Genomic DNA, 21,371 nt, shown 5'->3' with positions numbered 1-21,371 from the left:
AGCTTGAATGTTTTGAAGGCAATACAGTCTGTCAGATGGATGGATGGATGGATAAATGGATGGATAGCATGTTGTTAGCATGATTAGCTAGTTACTAGCATGTTTCTAACACGATTTGTATGTTTCTAGCATGTTTGAAACAACATGTCAATAGCGTGTTGCTAGCATGTTGTTAGCATCATTAACATGTTGCTAGTATTTTTTTAGCATGATTAGCAAGGAACTAGCATGTTTCTAACATGATTAGTATGTTAGCATGTTTTTAACATGATTAGCATGTTACTAGCGTGTAGCTAACATGCTTAGAATGTCGTTAGCATTACTAGCATGATTAGCATATTATGTTTCTAACATGATTAGCTTGTCACTAGCGTGTAGCTAGCATGATGTTAGCATTACTAGCATGATTAGCATGTTATGTTTCTAACATGATTAGCCTGTCACTAGCGTGTAGCTAGCATGATTAGCATGTTATGTTTCTAACATGATTAGCCTGTCACTAGCATGTAGCTAGCATGATGTTAGCATTACTAGCATGATTAGCATGTTATGTTTCTAAAATGATTAGCCTGTCACTAGCGTGTAGCTAGCATGATGTTAGCATTACTAGCATGATTAGCCCGTCACTAGCGTGTAGCTAGCATGATGTTAGCATTACTAGCATGATTAGCATGTTATGTTTCTAACATGATTAGCCTGTCACTAGCGTGTAGCTAGCATGATGTTAGCATTACTAGCATGATTAGCATGTTATGTTTTTAACATGATTAGCCTGTCACTAGCGTGTAGCTAGCATGATGTTAGCATTAGTAGCCTGTTGTTAGCATGATTATGACTGACTAACATGTTTCTAGCTTGATTAGCATGTCGCTAACAAGATTCTAGTTGCTAGGCTTGGATGGATAGATCATAAATATTCGATGAGTTTAAATGAGTTTGATTGGGTTAGAAATATAGCAAAATTAATTGTAATTTTTAGGAAAAGCGTAAGTCGGATCAGTTAGAAAAAATCCAGCGACTGGAGTCAGATCAGTCTGAAGATCTGGCCTGAGTTTGGAGTTTGGAGAGTTGAAGAAGAACTGTAGGTTTAAACAGCATTGCAGTAAGCTGGCTTTCTCAAGCCAATTAATACAAATAAATATAGAAACAAAAAAAAATACAAAAACACAGAATGAAAATTACTAAAACTTTCCTAAAAATATATATATATATATATATATGTAAACAGACACTATGCTAAGAGTATGATGGCCTGAATGTGCTGCAGTATGTGATCATGACATCATATGAGCTCAGCATAAGTTCCCCAGCTGATGTCATGTGTGTGTTTTGCTTTCAAAGATCTATAAATAAAAGTTTTAACGTGTTTAATGCAAATAGCCGGCGGTTTCCACCCGACAAGGACTTTCAGTTTCACTGTTGGACAGATCTGCAGTCAGATGCTGGAAAACCCCTGCCACTGACGCTGACCTTCATCTGCTGACAATTATAGCGCCGCTCTCAAAGCTGCCGGCGGGGACCGAAGGGGAACGGCCGAATTTGAGAAGTTGTAAAGGTGATAATCTTCCAGCAGCCTGATGAAGATCACACTGAGCTCACGCTCAAGATCATAGCGAAAGCAGAAGGACACACTCCTGGATGATCTGAGCAGGTCTGATGTGTCCATCTGTCTCCGCTCTGACGCTTTTTATTTATGAGCCCAGTCTCCAGCTCAGTCGCTCACGCGTTGGACGCTCGTATTTATGTTCCTCCTGGAAGAGTTTGACCCTCAGCCCTCGCCTGAAATAAAGCAGCTGGGAGTTTGGTTCCTCACTCAGAAATTGCTTTTACTAACAATGTTACCAGTTGAATAAATCATCTTTCCATTGATGTATGGTTTGTTAGGACAGGACTATATTTGGCCGAGATACAACTATTTGAAAATCTGGAATCTCAGAGTGCAAAAAAATTCAAAATACTGAGAAAATCGCCTTTAAAGTTGTTTCATTTTGTTTCATTTTTACCAAATTGTCAGGTTACATTTTTATCAAACCTATTTATATGGTTTAATTAATGTCTAATTAATTCATTCAACAACAATTTATTACAAGTTTAGCCAAAAAAAATACATTTGTAGGACATTTAATTTTTCCAAATTCAGTTTTTTATTTCAGATTAATTTCAGTTTAATTACATTTTAATAATCAGAAAGCATAACAATATTTGGTCGAGATACAGCTATTTGAAAATCTAGAAACCCAAGAAAAAAAAATTCAAAATACTTAGGAAATCGCCTTTAAAGTGGTTTCATTTTGTTTCATTTTTACCAAATTTTAGGTACTTTTTTTATCAATCCTATTTATATGGTCTAATTAATGTCTAATTAATTAATTCAACAACAACAATTTATTACAAGTTTAGCAATAAAAAAAAATACATTTTTAGGACAATTCAGTTTTTGGTTTTAAATTAATTTCAGTTTAATTACATTTTAACAATCAGAAAGCATAACAATATTTGGTCGAGATACAACTATTTGAAAATCCAGAAACTCAAGAAAAAAAAATTCAAAATACTGAGGAATTCGCCTTTAAAGTTGTTTTATTTTGTTTCATTTTTACCAAATTGTCAGATTACATTTTTATCAAACCTATTTTAATGGTTTAATTAATGTCTAATTAATTCAACAACAATTTATTACAAGTTTAGCAAAAAAAAAAAAAAAAAAAAAAAACATTTTTAGGACATTACATTTTTCCAAATTCAGTTTTTGGTTTCAGATTAATTTCAGTTTAATAACATTTTAATAATCAGAAAGCATAACAATATTTTACCGAGATGCAACTATTTGAAAATCTAGAAACTCAGAGTGCAAAAAAATTCAAAATACTGAGAAAATCGCCTTTAAAGTGGTTTCATTTTGTTTCATTTTTACCAAATTGTCAGATTAAATTTTTATCAAACCTATTTTAATGGTTTAATTAATGTCTAATTAATTCAACAACAATTTATTACAGGTTAAGCAAAAAAAAAAAAAAAAAACATTTTTAGGACATTAAATTTTTCCAAATTCAGTTTTTGGTTTCAGATTAATTTCAGTTTAATAACATTTTAATAATCAGAAAGCATAACAATATTTTACCGAGATGCAACTATTTGAAAATCTAGACACTCAGAGTGCAAAAAAATTCAAAATATTGAGAAAATCGCCTTTAAAGTTGTTTCAATTTGTTTCATTTTTACCAAATTGTCAGGTTACATTTTTATCAAACCTATTTTAATGGTTTAATTAATGTCTAATTAATTCAACAACAATTTATTACAAGTTTAGCAAAAAAAAAAAAAAATACATTTTTAGGACATTTAATTTTTCCAAATTCAGTTTTTGGTTTTAAATTAATTTCAGTTTAATTACATTTTAATAATCAGAAAGCATAACTATATTTGGCCGAGATACAACTATTTGAAAATCTAGACACTCAAGAAAAAAAATTCAAAATACTGAGGAAATCGCCTTTAAAGTTGTTTCATTTTGTTTCATTTTTACCAAATTGTCAGGTTACATTTTTATCAAACCTATTTTAATGGTCTAATTAATGTCTTATTAATTAATTCAACAAAAATGTATTACAAGTTTAGCAAAAAAAAATACATTTGTAGAACATTTAATTTTTTCCAAATTCAGTTTTTGGTTTCAAATTAATTTCAGTTTAAATATATTTTAATAATCAGAAAGCATAACAAAGCTAAAGCTGTTTATTCAAAGTTTAACAAAACTCCATTATTTTTCTTTAAATGTGTTTTAAATTGTTTTATTTATTTGGAATCAGTAAGACTTGAGATGATTTTTAAAGAGGTGCTCATCAAGGCTTCATTCGTTTGATCAAAAATACAGAAAAAAACTGTATTATTGCAAAATGTTATTACAACACAAAATCATGGTTTTTATTTTAATATACTTTAAAATATAATTTATTCCTGCGATGCAAAGCTGCATTTTCATCTTAAGCTGTTACTCCAGTCTTCAGTGTCACATGATCCTTCAGAAATCATTCTAATATACTGATTTATTATTAGAATTATCAATGTTGGAACCGTTAATTTTTTTTTATTTATTTATTTATTTTTAAGTTAAAAACAACAGCATTTATTTAAAATAGAAATCTTTTTTAACAATGTACATCTGTGCTATCACTTATTATTAATGTATTAATTTTTGCATTAAAATGCATTAAAGCATGACAAGCAAACTGTCAAATCTAATGCATTTTAATTTTGGTTACAGTTATTTACGAAAATATATAATACATTACAATGCAGAGTATGACGATATTTGTAATGCAGTATACATAAAGGCATACATTTCAGCTAAAGTTGACGAGGAAACATTTCTCATTTTCATTTAGAAATTAAATAAAAAACTGAAATAAACCTGATATAGACACTACTACAACATTTCTAGAACTTCAAAATAATAATCCTGTTGTGTTCACACTGAAAGCGGAGTCACTTCTTGATCTGGTTCTGTTCACACACACTTCAGTTTTTACAGGAGTGACACTGGATGAAGACGACGATGAGGACCACACAGACTGCTCAGGTGCGTGATTTCATTTGTTCTCTGTAATTTCTCCCATCAGTTCTGGTTTGGAGATTTAAAAATCTCAGCACAGATCCAGTTTCTCTAGCAAAGCACTTCAGTTGCTGGTATTCAATTGCATCTGTTGGAGTTTTCTAAATTTACTCACTTTCTGTATTCAATCCATTTACTGTTTGGGTAAAATGTTTTATTATTACTGAGATGATCAAAGGCTGTAATCTTAACATATTATATATCTAATATAGCTCTATATTTGTTTTAATCTGTATTCAATTTTCAGTAAATCAGCTGAAGGACTAAGCTTAATCAGTAAAGCTAAAATGAAAAAGCCTGAAACAAAAATAACGTAATAAGCAGTGTTTCAAAAAAGTTAGTTTTAAAAGTAATGCATTACAATATTGAGTTACTGCCTAAAAAAGTAACTAATTACGTTACTTAGTTACTTTTTATGGAAAGTAGTGTGTTACGTTACTTTTGCGTTACTTTTTAAATCTGGGCAGAGCTTGCTTGTTTGTTTTTCATAGAAGGAAGTTCAACTGCAATTCCTCAGCAGTGAGATAAATGAAGCACAGTTTTGCTTATTAGTATGACTGAATTAGATCCACAAAAGTCAGCAGCAAAGACACTGGTTAATGAAATGGAATCGAATACATAAACTAAACAAAAAGTAATGTTACTTTTTTTTTAAAGTAACTCCGATATTTTCTTGTAAATGAAAAAGTAATGCATTACTTTATAGTTACTTGAACAAAAGTAATGACACTGGTAATAAGTGTTAAATGTTTTTAATAATTTTAATGTAAAAGCTACTATTTTAATATAAAACTAGCAAAAGATATTAAGATTCGAATACTACAGAAAGAACACTAAAACTGCAATTGTTGAAAATGTAAAATAATCTCAAAATGAAAGCTACTTAAACAGCAAACAATGCTATAATAGCTGGTTCTTCCTCGGTTGTTTTGTCTTGTTTCCCAGTGAAAATGTCTAAACATTCATAAATCAAGACACATTTACTGGAGATGCGAAATGACTTCAAGATGTTCAGTCTGGTTCTCTGAGGAACTGATTAAAATGAAGTGAGTTTCTGATTAAAACAAGAACAAAAATCAGCTTCATTCAGAAGGAAAACTAGATTATTTTGTCTGACCCCATCGGCAGATTTAGCTTTTTTATATATATTCATTTTGATCATTTTGCATCTTCAGGAAATGCATCTTGATTTATATTTGTACTGGAAAACAAGACAAAAATACCTGAATAAGAACTGCACTTTTACACTTTTTTTTGTTGTTGTTATTTAAATGGCTTCATAAAGAACCTTTCTGTTTCACAAAAGGTTCTCTGTGGTGAAAGAAGGTTGTTCAGATTATAAAAAGGTAAGAAAGAGATGGTTCTTTGACTGAATGTTTCTTTGTGGAACCAAAAATGCATGTTTTAAAGCACCTTTATTTTGAAGAGTGTATACAGCAAGAGATTTTCACACTTGTTGCTTTGCAAAATTACAATATGAGTCACATCAAATTTCATCAACTTGAATATTATGATTGAGTTTTTGCATTATAGTTTTTGAGTTGTGAATGGTAATATTCATATTTATTATCTGTTCATGCTGATCTCTGACTGAGCATCATGAACTCCAATTAAATGTGAAATAAATTGATTTAAAGCCTCAACGAAATCCCAAATACCCATTAGCCCCTTGGTGGAGCTGCTGCTGCGTGCTGTTGAGTTTCGGTTTCCCACATTTGTCATGATGAGACGAACGAATCAGATGATTATGAATTATGACATTTGCTCATCTGGACAAATGTAGTCAGAAAGCCTCGTAAGGGCATGTTATTGTTTGAAGATTGAAGTGGATACAGACGAGTGACTCATGCGGTTCGTCTGTAGACAGGAAGTGACGGTCGGATTCTGAGAGTGTGTTTGATGATGTGGGCTGTTTCAGACACTCGCTGAATGTCAGATATGAGCGAGTGGCTCGTTCCTCAGAAGCACTGAGGTGAAGTCCTTCAAAAGTACCAGCAAGTGCCTTTGAGGAACTAGTGTGCTCTTCAGTGTTCGTCCACCTTCACCACTTCAGGAGCAACTGATTACTGAGGAGTAACTGATGGATTTCGTAATCATTAAGTACTCGTAATTAGAGTATATTACATTTATGTAATAACCCATAGCAACACTCTGGTAACCTTAACAAAACCCTGGCAACCATATCAACACCCTGCTAACCTTAACCTCATCCTGGTAGCCATAGCAACACCCTGGTTACCTAACAACACCCTGGCAATCATAACAACATCCTGGTAACTTTAGCAACACCCCAGTAACTATAATAACATACTGGGAAACACATAGCAACCCCCTGGCAACTGTAATCAACATTCTGTCAACCATAATAACACCCTGGTAATGTTAACAACATTTTGGTAACCATAGCAACACTCTGGTGACCTTAACAACACCCTGAGAAACACATATCAACACTCTGCCAACCATAACATCAACCTGGTAGCCATAATAACACACTGGCAAACACATAGCAACACCCTAGTAACCTTAACCTCATCCTGGTAGCCATAGCAACACCCTGGTTACCTAACAACACCCTGGCAATCATAACAACATCCTGGTAACTTTTGCAACACCCCAGTAACTATAATAACATACTGGGAAACACATAGCAACCCCCTGGCAACTGTAATCAACATTTTGTCAACCATAATAACACCCTGGTAATGTTAACAACATTTTGGTAACCATAGCAACACTCTGGTGACCTTAACAACACCCTGAGAAACACATATCAACACTCTGCCAACCATAACATCAACCTGGTAGCCATAATAACCCACTGGCAAACACACAGCAACACCCTGGTAACCTTAACCTCATCCTGGTAGTCATAGCAACACCCTGGTTACCTTAACAAAATTCTGGCAGCCATGTAACAACACCCTGGTAACTTTAGAAACACCCCAGTGACCATAATAACACAGAGCAACCCTCTGGTAACTGTAATCAATATTCTGTCAACCATAATAACACCCTGGTAATGTTAACAACATTTTGGTAACCATAGCAACACTCTGGTGACCTTAACAACACCCTGAGAAACACATATCAACACTCTGCCAACCATAACATCAACCTGGTAGCCATAATAACACACTGGCAAACACATAGCAACACCCTAGTAACCTTAACCTCATCCTGGTAGCCATAGCAACACCCTGGTTACCTAACAACACCCTGGCAATCATAACAACATTCTGGTAACTTTTGCAACACCCCAGTAACTATAATAACATACTGGGAAACACATAGCAACCCCCTGGCAACTGTAATCAATATTCTGTCAACCATAATAACACCCTGGTAATGTTAACAACATTTTGGTAACCATAGCAACACTCTGGTGACCTTAACAACACCCTGAGAAACACATATCAACACTCTACCAACCATAACATCAACCTGGTAGCCATAATAACCCACTGGCAAACACATAGCAACACCCTGGTAACCTTAACCTCATCCTGGTAGTCATAGCAACACCCTGGTTACCTAAAAAAAGTCCTGGCAGCCATGTAACAACACCCTGGTAACTTTAGCAACACCCCAGTGACCATAATAACACAGAGCAACCCTCTGGCAACTGTAATCAATATTCTGTCAACCATAACAACACCCTGGTAATGTTAACAACATTTTGGTAACCATAGCAACACTCTGGTGACCTTAACAACACCCTGAGAAACACATATCAACACTCTGCCAACCATAACATCAACCTGGTAGCCATAATAACACACTGGCAAACATATAGCAACCCCCTGGCAACTGCAATCAACATTCTGTCAACCATAATAACACCCTGGTAATGTTAACAACATTTTGGTAACCATAGCAACACTCTGGTGACCTTAACAACACCCTGAGAAAAAAATATCAACACTCTGCCAACCATAACATCGACCTGGTAGCCATAATAACACACTGGCAAACACATAGCAACACCCTGGTAACCTTAACCTCATCCTGGTAGTCATAGCAACACCCTGGTTACCTTAACAAAATCCTGGCAGCCATGTAACAACACCCTGGTAACTTTAGCAACACCCCAGTGACCATAATAACACAGAGCAACCCTCTGGCAACTGTAATCAATATTCTGTCAACCATAACAACACCCTGGTAACCTAAACAACATTTTGGCAATCATAGAAACACCCTGGTAACCTTAACAACACCCTGGCAACCATAACAGCAATTTGCCAACCATAACGACAATCTGGTAACCTTCGCAACACCCCAGTAACCATAATAACACCCTGGCAAACACATAGCAACACCCTGGCAACCATAACAACATCCTGGTAACAGTTACTTTTTATGAATTACATGATTACGTATTATTCACAGACTTACAGCTGTAAATTATTCATAATCTATTGATTTGCCTTAATTATCCCTTTCTAAATATCCTACTGCCTCACAAAACCAGTCATAAGAGTCAATCTTTGGAAACTGAGATTTATACATCATCTGAAAGATGAATAAATAAGCTTTCCATTAGATTGGACAGGACAATATTTGGTTGGGATACAACTATTTGAAAATCTGAAGGGTGCAAAAGAGAAAATCACCTTTAAAGTTGTCCAAATGAAGTTCTTAGCTTATCCTAATGATTTTTGGCATAAAAGAAAATCGATAAAATTGTGCTACTTAAGACTGGTTTTGTGCTCCAGGGTCACATTTAGCTTGAACCATGTTCACAAATGTCATGTAATAAAAATTTTGCATGACGAAAAGCACCTCTCAAACACTTAGACAAATAAGTGTGCAAATTACTCATCAGTCATGGGTGTGCAATGTGTTTATCTTCATGTTTATTAATGTTTGTTCATGTGATGTAGGGATTCCAAAGATTCTTGTCAGCCAAACCCCTTTGACATGAAATAATAAGATAAAATACATTTGAGGAAGTTAATATTTAAACACATATTTGCATGTTTACAGTTCTGTAATGTCTGTTAATGGTCACATTGACATTAAAATGGTTAAATATTTCTAGTTTTAGTGTTCAAGTGTGTATTTTACATATTTATGATTATGTTTTTATGATTTAATTAATTATTATCTTATTATCAACAAACCCACTGCAGTTCTTAAATTAAGGCCAGTTTGGCAAACCCCTATTTAATGTAATGTTTGATGCATTTTATGACGTTGATATAACAAAAAAGAAAAAAGGAATATATTTAGTTTGTAATTTCACTTTCCTACTATAATGTGGTATATTTAATGGTCAGATTACATTACCTAAAAATGAGTAACCTAGACTTCATTAATTCATGTAATCTGTAATTTTGTAAATTTCCCACTGTAAAAATATCAAAACTTTTTTAGATTATCAATATGCATTGCTAAGAACTTCATTTGGACAACTTTAAGGGCGATTTTCCAATATTTTGATTTATTTGTACCCTCAGATTTTAGATTTCATGTAGTTGTATCTCAGCCAAATATTGTTGTTAATATCACTACTTTTGATAATTGTAAGACTTTTGGTGGACGTTCTTGATCAGTTTTCTGAGGCCCCTGATTGGCCACTGATTTAGGGTCAGTAGTGACGCTCTCAGTGTGTTCATGAAAGAACATTTACTCATAACCAAGAGGAATCCTACAAAAGCAGCTAATAGTGTGTGTTTTAATCGTTGCGACTAAACGGAGACGTGTGAGCATCAGTGTTTATATCAGCAGATTCTTTTCTGTCAAACATGCTGTGTATTTATAGAGCTCGTCTCGTCTCGTCTGCAGCCAAACAACCATTCTGTCTGGAATCTTGTTGTTGCTGGAGTGTGTGTGTGTGTGTGTGTGTGTGTGCGTGCGTGCGTGCGTGCGTGCGTGCGTGCGTGTGTGTGTGTGTGTGTGTGTGTGTGTTTGTGTGTGTGTGTGTGTGTGTGTGTGTGTGTGTGTGTGTGTGTGTACCTGGTGTTCAACATTATTGGGACCAAATGTTCCTCCAAGTCTAGTTATACAAGTAAATTTGAACATGTTTTTGTCCCCATGAGGAATGAAGTGAAGAATGTAAAAAGCAGAATGTAAAAATGCCTGTAGTTTTGTGTGAGGGCGGGGTAGGTTTAGATGTAGGGTTAGAAAATACAGTTTATACAGTAGAAAAACCATTACGCCTATGGAATGAAGCCATAAACCACAAATGCAAGAATGTGTGTGTAATGTTGAGACCACACACGTGTGATGTTATTCATCAGAGATCAAAGCTGAGATTCCTCTCTAACACACGGTGTGGTTTGTGCTGTTGTTGTGAATGTGTCTGTGGCTTTGTGGGATCATCGGAGCTCATTATGTTTGTAATTGTGCAGAGAAGCGTGTTTCTTCTTTTTATAGATGTATAATGGGTTTTATTGTCCGTATGTCGAGCGGCTGTATGATTTGTTTGTTTGTGTGAAGAACATGAGAACATTAAAACCATCTGAAGGTCTTTCTCCAGATGTTGTTTTATGGTTTGTAGGTCAGATAGTTGGTGTTTCTGTCGTTTCTCATTAAAGACGCTTCAAAAGAACAAAAACATTCACTGCCAAAACACAAAGTATCTTCATACTGACATCAGCCAGCAGAGATCCAAAAAAAAAAAAACACTTAATTATCCATAGAATTAGTCATGTGAGTGATTCCTCACATCAGACTCATCTGATCACCGCACATCCACCCAGAACATCTCAGTGTTTACATGATTCACGTTTACTTATTTAGCAGACACTTTCATCCAAAATGACGAGCATCACAAGCAATTACCAACCCCATAGCATCATCCTGCCACCAAATCAATATTCTACCAACCATAGCAATACCATGGCAACCTTAACAACATTGTGGTAACCATAGCAACACCCTGGTAACCATAACAACATCCTGGTATCCATAGCAACACCCTGGTAACCTTAACAACATCCTGGCAGCCATAGCAACACCCTGGTAGCCATAATAACACCCTGGCAAACACATAGCAACACCCTGGTAACCTTAACAACATCCTGGTAACCATAGCAGCACCCTGGTAGCCATAATAACACCCTGGCAAACACATAGCAACACCCTGGTAACCTTAACAACAACCTGGCAGCCATAGCAACACCCTGGTAACCTTAACAACATCCTGGAAGCCATAGCAACACCCTGGTAACCTTAACAACATCCTGGCAGCCATACCAATACCCTTATAAACATGTAACAACACCCTGGCAACATTAACAATACCCTGACAAAAACGTAACAACCTTAGCAACACCCCAGTAACCAAAATAACACGCTGGCAAACACATAGCAACCCCCTGGCAACCATAATCAACATTCTGTCAACCATAGCAACACCCTGGTAACCTTAACAACATCCTGGCAGCCATACCAATACCCTTATAAACATGTAACAACACCCTGGCAACATTAACAATACCCTGACAAAAACGTAACAACCTTAGCAACACCCCAGTAACCAAAATAACACGCTGGCAAACACATAGCAACCCCCTGGCAACCATAATCAACATTCTGTCAACCATAACAACACCCTGGTAACCTTAACAACATTCTGGCAACCATATCATTTATCTATTCTATTTCTGTTCTTAAAAAAACCTTCTCTATTCTTTTTATATCTTCTATCTTTTCTATCTTTTTATTTTTATTTATTATACAATTAACAAAAAAAAAACACTAGCTTGCTCAATTCTTTTTGTATTCTATCCGTTTTCTTTTTATTAACTATATATTTTTAAAAAACCTTGCTACGTATACTGCATTAAGCTAATCTGTGACTTGTCATAGCACTTACATATCATTGCTCTTTTGTTTATTTTGATTGCTTCCATTGCCCTTATTTGTAAGTCGCTTTGGATAAAAGCGTCTGCTGAATGATTAAATGTATATGTAAATATCAACACTCTGCCAACCATAACAACTACCTGGTAATCTTAGCAACACAACGGTAACCATAATAACACACTGGTTACCTTAACAACATCCTGGCAAACATGTAACAACACCCTGGTGATCATAGCAACAACCTGGTAACCTTAGCAACACCCCAGTAACCATAATAACACCCTGGCAAACACATAGCAACACCCTGGCAACCCTTACAACATCATGGTAACCTTAACAATACCCTGGGAACCACAATAACACCCTGGTAACCATAACAACATCCTGGTAGCCTTAGCAGCACCTTGGCAACCATAACAACATCATAGTAACCTTAGCAACACCCTGGGAACCACAATAACACCCTGGCAAACACATAGCAACACCCTGGCAACCATAACAATATCATGGTAACCTTAGAAACACCCTGGGAGCCACAATAACACCCTAGCCAACACAAAACAACACCCTGGCAACTATAACGAGATCCTGGCAACCTTAACAAAATCCTGGTAACCATAGCAACACCCTGGTAACATTAACAACACCCTGGCAGCCATAACGAGATCCTGGCAACCTTAACAACATCCTGGTAACCATAGCAACACCCTGGTAACATTAACAGCACCCTGGCAATCACATAACAACAGTCAGGTAACCATATTAACACTGAGAAAACCATAGAAACACCCAGGGAACAATAACAGCACCCTGTTAACCATAGAAAAACCCTGGCAGCCACATGGCAACACTCAAAAAAAACCAGATAACCATAACAACACCTTGGCAACCACATAACAAGCCTGTGAAAATCATGGAAACACCCTGACAATTATAGAAGGACCCTGGAAAGCACATAGAAATACCCTTCACAATATAGAACAAGCACTAATGAACACTGGTAACCCCACGACGCGAGTCGAGAATGATAACGGCATTCATGTTTCTTTAGAAGATGTTAAATCTGTGGATGAACTAATGAACTCTGTGATGTTTGCAGACAGACAGGAGGAGTCGTAGATGAGCTGACACTGTCCGTGACCCCTGGAGCCGCTTCATCATGCTGAAATCACAGCGCTCTCACAATCCAGTGCTGTTCTTCAGAAAGAGGAAAGTGCTTCATCCGTGACCCATCTGACCTCCAGAAAGTGAGACTGAGCTCGTGTCTTACTCACAAAGAGCCGGCGTGACTCACGTCCAGCTCATGAAGCCCCACGTCTGCTTACAATTTACAGATTTACTGCAGGAACTTCCTGTGCCTCCCGTCTGTTCATTACACTGACACCGCAGTCCTGAGGAAAACACTGTAAACTAGAAACACTTCACATGTACATTTAGTCATTTAGCAGACGCTTTTATCCAAAGCGACTTACAAAAGAGGACAGTGGTGGCAAACAAACACAACAAAAGAGCAACAGCATGCAAGTGTTCATGTATCAATGTATTTTTATTATATAATAAATGAAAAGAAAAGAAAAGAAAAGAAAAGAAAAGAAAAAGAAAAAAGCAAGTTAGTGTTAAAGGCCTAACAATAGATAGAGAGAATACAACAAGAACAGAGAAGCTAGTATTAGTTAGTTAGTTGCTGTTGTTTTTTAAAGAAAACAAGCAGGAAGTAAACTAATAGAGAATAATTCTAAAAGGGCAAGTTTTTTTTAAGACTAGAATTAGAATAGAGGGTGCTAGAGTTAGAAGGTCAAATAAAACTTTGCAACAAGGTCTCCTTTGTCATTATAGTGTTATTGTTGGTGCATTAAAATTAGTTCACAGTGCATGTTAACTTAACGTTTAGTCTTAATATGTTTCTGCTTTATATCACCTTAGGTCTGAATGCATTTCGACTGTTCAGATTCCACTGGAAAAGGGAAGGAAGCACAAAAGTCTCATTATCACGCATCCTCTGGGTTCATCTTTGCTGGAAATGCATCAGCACTGTATGTTCTCAAAGATACGAGAGGAGCAGATCTTCTCATGACGGCGAGTGAACAGCCATATATGGGAATGTGTGTTTGAGAGCCGCTATCAGTGATTCCCACATGTGTAATTAAACCCCGTACATACGTCTGTCTCTCTATCTGTGTGTCTCTGGAGGAGCATCTCAGGAACGTCATGAACTCATCAGGGACTGGAGGAGGTCATGAGAAACAGCTCCTCTGGCAGATCTACAGAAAAGCTTTTGTTGTCGCTTTACAACATGCAAAGGAATCTGAGTTTGTTACAGTAAACGCTCTCAGCTTTCACTCACCCGTGCCGACGAAACGCCCTGAAAGCGAGCGGTCAGTGGGTGAGTGAAGGTTAGTTAGTGAGGACCACCTGTGCAAACAGTCGGTGTCGTCTGGAGCTGCTGGAGGTTTGTTCGTCATGTGAGGAGAGTCCGACGAAAGTCTGCTAATTGACACCAGTTGTGCTGGAGCTCCAGGGGCCCTTGGTGAGGAGGCTCATGTGAATTTGCCCCGTGGTGGTTTTGGAAATGCTCAACACCTGATAAAAGAAAAAGCTTTGACTGATACTGAGAATCAAGCTCTTTAATGCCCTCACTATCAGACTCTTCTGGAGAATTACGTGTTCTGATAAAGGCCAGGCGCGGTGGAAAGAGACGTCACTGGCGATTCAGAACGAAAAGTTTAGCGTCTGAAGCAAAACATGAGCGGAAACTGATGGCTCAGTTTAAAATGATGAATAATGACACTGAATCACGGAATAATTGCTGGCCTGAGGTGATATAGCAGACATTGTGAGCTAACTTTCATTATAACAGTTTGACTGGACAAGCGGCATCAGAAACTGATTTTCAAGTCACATTTGGTTTATATAGCACTTTATACGATGCATAATGTTATGGAGGCTTGTTTTTTCACTGAGGTTCTGAGAGAAAAGTGAATTGCAAGATACAAAAATTGTGAGAAAAAGTCAAAATTTTGATGTATGAACTCAGAACTGAGAAATAAGTTTAGAATCATATGACTAAAATTTAGAATTGATATACTGTATAAACTCACAATTATGAGGTAAAAAATTAGATTTGAGATATAAATGTAAAATTATAAGATAAAATTCTGAGTTTGTCTCAATTATATTTTTTTCTAGTAATTCTGAGTTTATAAGGCATAAACTCAGAATTATGAAAAAAATTAGAATGGATATAAACTCAGAATTATGAAAAAATATATAATTAATATACACTCAGAATTATGAGATAAAAATGTTGATTTTGGATAAAGAATTTAGATTTTTTTTTATCAGAATTGCTAGATATAAACTCAGAATTCTACATTTTTACCTCATAGTTTTGAGATAGTAAAAATTAGTAAAAATTTAGAATTGAGATATAAACTCAGAATTTTGAGATATTAATTTAGAATTTAGAGGAAAAAGTCAGAATTGAAAGATATAAACAAAATTATGAGGTAAAAATTTTGAATTATAAGATATGAATTGAGAATTATGAAATAAAATTTAAAAATTGAGATATAAACTCAGAATTGTGAGAAAAAATTTAGAATTGAGGAAAAAGAGCAAAAAAATAGAATTGATATAAACTCTCAATTCTGACTTTTTCTCTTAATTCTGAATTAATATCTCAAAATTCTGAGTTTATATCAATTCTATTTTTTGCTCATAATTCTGACTTTTTCCTCTCAATTCTAAATTTATATCTCACGATTCTGAGTTTATATCTCAATTCAAAAATTTTATTTCATAATTCTCAGAATTATGAGGTAAAAAAATTGAATTATGAGATATAAACTGAATTTTATTCTTGCAATTTTTACAAAATAAAGTGTAAAGTCGGCAACACCAATTTTGACTTTTTTTCTTAATTCTGAATTAATATCTCAGAATTCTAAGATATAAACTCAGTTTATATCTCATAATTCAAAATGTTCACCTCATAATTCTGAGAATTATGAAATAATTTGTTAGAATTGAGATATAAACTCAGAATTATGAGATATAAATTAAAAATTGCGATATAAATTCAGAATTGAGAGGGAAAAGGTCAGAATTGCGAGATAAAAGTCAAAATTGTTTATTTTTTCCATTGGTTTTCCAAAGCAGCTTCAGTGATAAACAGGGAAATGCCAGTATTAATGTTGCAAAATTCATCAATTTTGAAGTCAGTTTCTGTAAAGTAGACAATAGTGTCATTACTCAGATCTCTTCAGTTCAAGTTTAGTTCTCTGATAGTGTCAGTGCTGAATATTAGGTGTTTTTCAAACCCATATGGGGGAAATCTGTTCATATATGTGTGTGTGTGTGTGTGTGTGTGTGTGTGTGTGTGCGTGTGTGCGTGCGTGCGTGCGTGCGTGCGTGTGTGTGTGTGTGTGTGTGTGTGTGTTTGAGAGTTCGTGTGTGTGTGTGTGTGTGTGTGTGTGTGTGTGTGTGTGTGTGTGTGTGTGTGTGTGTGTGTGTTTGAGAGTTCATATGGATGTGGTGTGTGTGTGTGTGTGTGTGTGTGTGTGTGTGTCTATATGAGTGTGTGTGTGTGTGTGTGTGTGTGTGATGGATTTCTTTCCTGCTCTGTTCTTTCTCTCCAGGAACATTGGGAGTGGAGTTTCTCTCTCCAGGGATAAGGGAACGGGAAAGACTGAAAACCCGGACCCGGATGTTCCTTTATGAAATTGAGCTGCAAACGACATTAAAAACCGAGGTACTTTCTGAAAACCACCTGAGATTTGGTGCCGTTTCACCATCAAAACCACATCAATGGCTCACAATCAATCACTCTCTGATCAATCATTCAGAATGAATCAGATCCGATCCATTCTCACAAAAACACTTGACAACTGAAAACAGACTCACCAACAAACATGAGAGCGGCGGCCGTCGGCGGGTCCAGTCTTATATAAGCCAACGGGTGTTGAGTAAGCCGAGCGCAGCTCTTTGTTCATGTTTACAGAATTCCAGTTTCAGGGCTGCAGGGTGAAGCACAAGCACAAAAGACTGGAGTCCTGGAAAGAAGCCGCCGCGAGGAGCGTCTCTGATGCGTTTGTGTGCGAAGCGTGTTTGTTGGCCTCTGGGCGGCTATGAAAGACTCGCTGAACTCTCGCTCTTTTCATTCCGCTTTAATCGTCTGGCTCAGATATCCGCTCATCTGCTTACAGTGTTTCCTTTAACGTGACAAAGCAGCGCAATCGTGTGATCCTGCAGAATCCACATCCAGACCTTCAGAAGGCCTCAGATTCAACACAGATCTGATCAGGCGTGACCCACTCGCTAACACTGACACTGATAGAAACCATGATCTCTTTCTGTTTTGTTTTCTAGTCTGAACAGCCTTAAATCAAGATACATTCACTGGAATGTTTACCTCACTTTTGGGTCCAAACTAGGGCGATATGGCAAAAATATCATATCACGATTCACGATTTTATTGCAAGTTGAGATATAAATAAATAAATAAAAAAATTGAGATATAAACTCAGAATTGAAAGAAAAAGTCAGAATTGCGAGAGATAAACTCAGGATTATGAGATAATACCAAGTTGATAACTCAATTCAAAACTTTTATCTCATAATCCTGAGTTTATATCTCGCAATTCTGCCTTTTTCTCTTAATTCTGAGTTTATATCGCAATTCTTAATTTTTATCTCGGAAATCTCAATTTATATGTCATAATTCAAAAATTTTACCTTATAATTTCGAGTTTATATCTCGCAATTCTGCCTTTTCTTTTCTGAATGAGTCTCTCCCAATACTGAGTTGATACTGAACTCAATTCAAAACTTTTGTGCGAGATTCATTCAGAATTAAGAGTAAAAGTCAGAATTGCGAGATATAAACTCAGGATTATGAGATAATACTGAGTTGATAACTCAATTCAAAACTTTTATCTCACAGTTTATATTTAGCAATTCTGACTCTTTCTCTTAATTCTGAATTTATATCTCACAATTCTGAGTTTATATCTCAATTCCCAAGAAATAATTCAGAATTAAAAAATTTTACCTCATAATTTTGAGTTATGTCGCACTTTTTTTCCTGAATGAATCTCTCACAATACTGAGTTGATAACTCAATTCAAAACTTTTGTGAGAGATTCATTCAGAATTGTGACAAAAATTCTGAATTGATCGAAAAAAAAATCTGAATTGCGAGATAAAAAATTATGAGGTAATTTTTTTTAAATTATGACATAAACTGAGATTTCTGAGATAAAAATTTAGAATTGAGCTATAAACTCAGAATTGTGAGATATAAACTCAGGATTATGAGGTAAAAAAATAGAATTGAGTTATAATCTCAGTATTGTGAGAGATTAATTCAGAATTGAGAAATAAAAACTCAAAATTATGAGGTAACATTTTTGAATTATGACATATAAATTGAGATTTCTGAGATAAAAATTTAGAATTGAGATATAAACTCAGAATTGTATGATATAAATTGAAAATTAAGAGAGAAATCTGAATTGCGAGATATAAACTCAGGATTATGAGATAATACTGAGTTGATAACTCAATTCAAAACTTTTATCTCATAGTTTATATTTAGCAATTCTGACTTTTTCCTCTTAATTGTGAATTTATATCTCACAATTCTGAGTTTATATCTCAATTCCCAAGAAATAATTCATAATTAAAAAAAATTACCTCATAATTTTGAGTTATGTCGCAATTCATACTTTTTTCCTGAATCTCTCACAATACTGAGTTGATAACTCAATTCAAAACTTTTGTGAGAGATTCATTGATCGAAAAAAATCTGAATTGCGAGATAAAAAATTATGAGGTAAATTTTTTTAATTATGACATAAACTGAGATTTCTGAGATAAAAATTTAGAATTGAGCTATAAACTCAGAATTGTATGATATAAATTCAAAATTAAGACAGAAATCTGAATTGTGAGATATAAACTCAGAATTATGAAGGGAAAAAATAGAATTGAGTTATAAACTCAGTATTGTGAGAGATTAATTCAGAATTGAGAGATTAGAAACTCTTATGAGGTAATTATGAGGTAACATTTTTTAATTCTGAAACAGATTTCTGAGATAAAAATTTTGAATTGAGATATAAACTCAGGATTATGAGGTAAAAAAAATTTAATTAAGATGCATTAAAAAAAAAAAAAAAGGTGCTTCACAATGCCATAGAAGAAACTTTCTTGTCTAAATGGTTCCATAAAGAACCTTAAACATCTGAAGAACCTTTCTGTTTCACAAAAGGTAGTTTGTGGTAAAAGAAGGTTCTTCAGATTATAAAAAGGTTAGAAAAAGATGGTTCTTTAAAAAACCTTTGACTGAATGGTTCTTTGTGGAACCAAAAATGGTTCTTCTATGGCATCGCTTTATTTATGTATAAGCTCAGAATTATGAGATAAAAGTTGTGAATTGAGATATAAATTCAGAATTGATAGGGAAATTAGTTTGGCTGTACTGCTAAGACTGTTTTTCTTTTTCAAAGCCTTACAAGATAACAAAATACAAAATTAAAAGAATGGCAGACGTTTAGGCCAAATTGGGCCAAGATAAAAATCTTTGTCATTTACTACAAGTTACAAATACAAATTACAATTTTTTTTTTTTTTTTTACATAAAACATGTTGAACATTAAAACATATTTTTATATAAGCAGTTGCTGGTCCCCAGTTACTTCCATAGTATTTGATTTATTTTTTTCCCACTATCAAAGTCAGTGGGGATCAGCTACTGTTATCACATTCTTCAAAATATATTCTTTTGTGTTTAGCAAAAGAAAAACAATGAATAGAGGTTTGGGACAACGTGCAAGTGATTTTTTTGGTGAACTGTCCCTATAATGACAATCAGCAGTATGTTTACTGCCCTACAAAGGCAAAGTGCAGTAACTACGCCAACACTGAAACTGAGAAAAATGCCTTTAAAATTTTGACACTCTCGTTTCTCTGAAACAGGAAAAAAGTGAACCAGGAGACTTTGCCACAAGACAAAATGTTGGTCACAAAGCCCATTTTGACCAAATGTGTAGTTACTGCGCTTTGCCTTTGGAGGCCTTTTACAAGTTCTGTCGCTTTAAGAGCCAACGTACCTACTATACAGATGCACATTAGTTTTTTCTCTCAACTGTTTATTTTCACTTTAGACATAACCAACTTTATTGGTGTTTATATGTAATCCTTGTCTGTTTTGACAGTATTAGCCAATCAAATGCGAGAGATAGCTCAGTCCAGTAATCAAGTGCTGTTTGACTGGCTTTTAGAAGCGCAATGACAGAACAGCGTGATGTTCTTTAACCAGCAAGGCTTTAAAGCAGATGCAAATAATGTTCTTTTTGTGATTGTGATTAAGTTCAGTGTCCTGTGAGTCTATGTTGTGTTGTACACTATATTGAGACGGAGGCATGCTGTAGCACGATACTACAATATTTTTTCAAAAGCAGATCATGGAGACATTTTAATCGTCATAACGCACACCCCTAGTTCAGATTTGTCCCTGAAACATGGTTTAGTACAAACACGCACAGGACATGATTACATCAGCATTACTAACGGCATTTCTTCTGCGTATCAAAGCCCTGAAGTGAAATCAAAGGAATTCTGGGTGAAATTAGCAGCAGATGGAAACAGGCTGGAGCTCAGACAGACCAAACAAATCAGACACAGCCGATCTCACAGGATCTAAACAAATCATTCCAGTCGTGTTTGTTTGTCCGCCAGACTGATATTACACCACCCACCCGCCCGCCGGACCCGTCCTCATCGCTGTCTGGATCTCTCACCCACCCGACTCTCACACACACACACACACACACACACACACACACACACACACACTCATATAGACACACACACACACACACACACACACACACACTCATATAGACACACACACACACACACACACACACACACACACACACAC

The 21,371-nt window shown here is 35.4% G+C and overlaps 1 long non-coding RNA gene across 1 annotated transcript; it reads right to left on the bottom strand.

Annotated features, from left to right (window-relative positions):
- Positions 1 to 14,132: 14,132 nt before the first annotated feature.
- Positions 14,133 to 17,611, bottom strand: LOC141298731 (uncharacterized). Its single transcript, XR_012341632.1, has 2 exons — positions 17,330 to 17,611; positions 14,133 to 15,007 (listed from the first exon to the last, which is right to left on the bottom strand). It is a non-coding gene; the product is annotated as an uncharacterized lncRNA (long non-coding RNA).
- Positions 17,612 to 21,371: the final 3,760 nt, after the last annotated feature.

The sequence above is a fragment of the Garra rufa genome, chromosome 23 (assembly GCF_049309525.1).
Source record: "Garra rufa chromosome 23, GarRuf1.0, whole genome shotgun sequence".
Lineage (NCBI taxonomy): Eukaryota > Metazoa > Chordata > Actinopteri > Cypriniformes > Cyprinidae > Garra > Garra rufa.
Note: the sequence above shows the minus strand (reverse complement) of the source record. Positions and strands in the feature narration are given on the sequence as shown.